Genomic DNA, 3,558 nt, shown 5'->3' with positions numbered 1-3,558 from the left:
TTGTAGCTCGGTGGAAACAAATCTGACTGGTATCGGTGAAGATACAGGTTTGATCCTTGGCCTCATTCAGTGGGTTGGGGATCTGGCATTGCTGTGAGCTGTGGTGTAGGGCCCAGACATGGCTTGGATCCTGAGTTGCTGTGGTGTATAGGCTGGCAGGTGTAGGTCCGATTTGACCCCTAGCCTGGGAACTTCCATAAGCCTCGGGTGTGGTCCTAAAAAAAAAAAAAGAGGCCTTCTAAATGCATCCTTCCATCTCCCTCCTCTCTTCTCTTCTCAGCCATCCTATGTGCTGTTGAATTAGCTCCTTGTCATGTCTTCTCACAAGACTTTCAGGATCAAGTGACTCCTGGCCAAGAAGCAAAAGCAGAATTGTCCCATCCCCCAATGGAGTTGAATGAAAACCGGCAATAAAATAAGGCGCAACTCCAAGAAAAGACATTGGAGAAGAACAAACCTGGGTCTATAAGGACCCTTCATACATGAGGTGGCACACATAATTATTCTGTGTGGTGGTCACTTGCATCTTACCGTATCACACTGAAAACATCACAGCCACAGTTGGGTATATCAGGAAATGGGTCCTCTTTGTGTTGGTGTTTCTGCATAGCACTTTGCCTCAGTAATAAATATGCAAAGACCTCTTAAAAAATAGAAAAAGAAAAGAAGGGAGAGAATGACTCCGTTGAGTCTTGGGCATATCTGGAGGAGTTGCTGACAGTGGAGATTCAGTCTGTCAGCCTTTTCCTCCTTGGTGGAAATCTCCATATGGCATACGCCTCTCCGAGGGCCTGAAGAAATCAGAGATGAGATTCATGTTATGTTCACAGAAAATTTCTCAAAGTTAAGATTAAGTATCACTTCAACAAGGTAATTTAAAATGCCATTACTGGAGTTCCCACTGTGGCATGGTGAGTTAAAGATCTGGCATTGCTGCAACTGTGGCGTAGATCTCAGCTCCAGCTCAGATTTGATCCCTGGCTCAGGAACCTCCATATGCCATAGGGGCAGCCAAAAAAGAAAAAAAAAATGCTGTTACTTCTCCTCCATTCTAAACATTTAACAGTGTTTGTAGGCAGGAGCCTAGTGTTCAGAGCTGTCTGCTTTGACTGCACCTGTTCATTCACCCCATTCATCCATAACTGGCCTCACGCCCATTTGATTGACTGGCAATGACCAAGCCTAATGCAGAGACTCCCCAGCATTAGCAAGTGGGAAGGACACAGATGGAAACTTTGCTATGACTTGTCCCATTGGTTTCTCTGCACCTTCTGGTCATTAGGTTGTGTCACTTCCTATGGTGCCTGGTTATCAGGCTTTTAATACCATTATCACCAATTATGAAACTAGAAAGAACAGGAATCTATTCCTTGAAACCTTTCTGAAACTGGAGGATAGAATCACTAACTGCTTGAACATGTCAGTTAGTTGCTGCTGGTTACTAACTAGCTCTGTTTTACCATCACACCAGGCAGTCAATGTGTCTATTTACATTGGTACTACCTCAAAGAGCCTTCGTGACCAAACATAGGAACAACTTCACCTCAGTATATAAATACTGGAAAGGCAGAGTACATTTATGTAACTCATTTCTTACAGGGAATTCTCTTGATGGGAAAAGTCAATATTTACCACCAACTAAAAATAAATATAATATCAATATGATCTCAGAATCATATTTGCTATATTCACACAAACACACACACACACACACTGGCATGGGCACACACACACATGCACAGGGGCAGACACAATAGCTTTCAAGGACAGTGAAACTCCACAATTACAAGCTTATGCTGTGGAATGTGCTTGATCTGGGGTCAGATCCTGCCTCTGGCTATGGGACAGGACACAAGTCATGTCACCTCCCTGCACAAATTCTGCTAAACAACACCCATGACAGAAGGGAGACTATGAGCACCAGATAGAACAGTGCCCGATAAGCCAGTGCTTCTCAGACTCCAAAGTGCACACACATCATTTGGGACTCTGAATCTGATGGGGCTTTATGTTCTAGGTTCCCAGGTGACCTTATGCTGCTGGGCCATGGACCAAACTGCATAGCAAGGCACATACTGAAAGTTTATAAAAGGGAAACCAAAGTCACCATCCAGTGCTCTGCCAGCTGAGTAGCTAAGAGAGGAAAGCTGAGAAAATCCTTTTCTACTTTGGTTCCCAATGTGAAATTCACATGCATTCAGTCTCTCTGGGTGTAGAGAGAATAACACATTTGGGGCAAAAGGCTTTATTCTCCTGTCCCTCATGAGCCGCAGCATGACTTCATTTCCATGCTTCTTCCCAGAATCAGCCAGGGACCATGGGAACCCACATAGATGGGAAGTCTCCTACCTGCCCTTGTCTTGGCAGATCTCCCCCATGGTCACCAAGCCCTTCAGGGCCTCACTGGGCTTGTAGGAGTGAATGTTGCACAGGGAATAATATTCCTGGGGTTCCCATTTGAGGCAGTGGAATCTCTACTGACTGGAAGAGAAGAGAGGTGAATGGGTGGATTGAAATTGAATGCATGTCATAGGATGCATCATAGGATGTCATAGGAACACATGTCATAGGATGTGATCAGCCCTGAGAGAGACAGGGCGTGAGGTAGGAAAGAAGCATGCTAGAGTCAGAGGCAGAGAAGAAATTCATCAGCTTTAAAAACTAGTTATTGGAGTTCCCATCATGGCTCAGCAGTTAGTGAACCCAACTAGCATCCATGAGGATGCAGGTTCGATCCCAGGCCTCACTCAGTGGCTTAAGGATCCAGTGTTGCCATGAGTTGTGGTGTAGGTCGAAGATGTGGCTTGGACCCCGAGTTGCTGTGGCTGTGGGCTGGCCACTACAGCTCCTATTGGACCCCTAGCCTGGGAACCTCCATATGCCATAGGTGCTGCCCTAAAAGACAAAAAGACCAAAAATAAATAGATAAGTAAGTAAAAAGTAGTTATTAATTTGGTCGAGGTCATTTTTATAGTCTACAATCTCACTCTCTCCCAACATTATCTCTGCTCCCTGTCCAAAACAGAACTTGAGACCGACGTCCAGATCAGAAAGCCCAGCCACTGCTGACCTACTTCATCACCAGGCAGCAAAGGCAAGGATGAAATATCATAATTCACTAAGAAAAGTCTTCTGTGATTCTCCAGGCAGGAATATTCCACCTCTGAGGCCTAGGTAAACTTCCTTTAAACTAAACACTGTGTTAAAGATGAGGTCTGCAGAACAAAGCCATTGTTAATTTCATAGGTGGCCACTTGCAGAGTGATGTGCTGAAGTGGTTATAATGAAATTTCGGGTGTTCCCGGTGACCTAGCAGGTTCTCATATTGTCACTGTTGTGGCTCGGGTAACTTCTGTGGTGCCATCCCTGGCCCAGAACTTCTGCATGGCACAGGTGTGGCCAAAAAATATTCTGCCAGAAGCAGCTCTGTCATGAGACATGTCTCTACAATATTTTCTTAGCCTCTTTGCTGAAAAACCCCATCTTCCTGTTTTACTTTAACTCATCTTCCTGTTTTAATTTATCCCATCTTCCTGCTTTGCTTTATCCCATCTTCCT

General features: G+C 44.8%; 1 pseudogene; it reads left to right on the top strand.

The window, feature by feature from the left end:
• LOC106507836 lies at positions 314–469 on the top strand (annotated as a pseudogene).

The sequence above is a fragment of the Sus scrofa genome, chromosome 9, assembly GCF_000003025.6.
Source record: "Sus scrofa isolate TJ Tabasco breed Duroc chromosome 9, Sscrofa11.1, whole genome shotgun sequence".
Classification (NCBI taxonomy): domain Eukaryota; kingdom Metazoa; phylum Chordata; class Mammalia; order Artiodactyla; family Suidae; genus Sus; species Sus scrofa.
The sequence above is the reverse complement of the archived record's forward strand: the minus strand, read 5'-3'. Positions and strand labels throughout refer to the sequence as shown.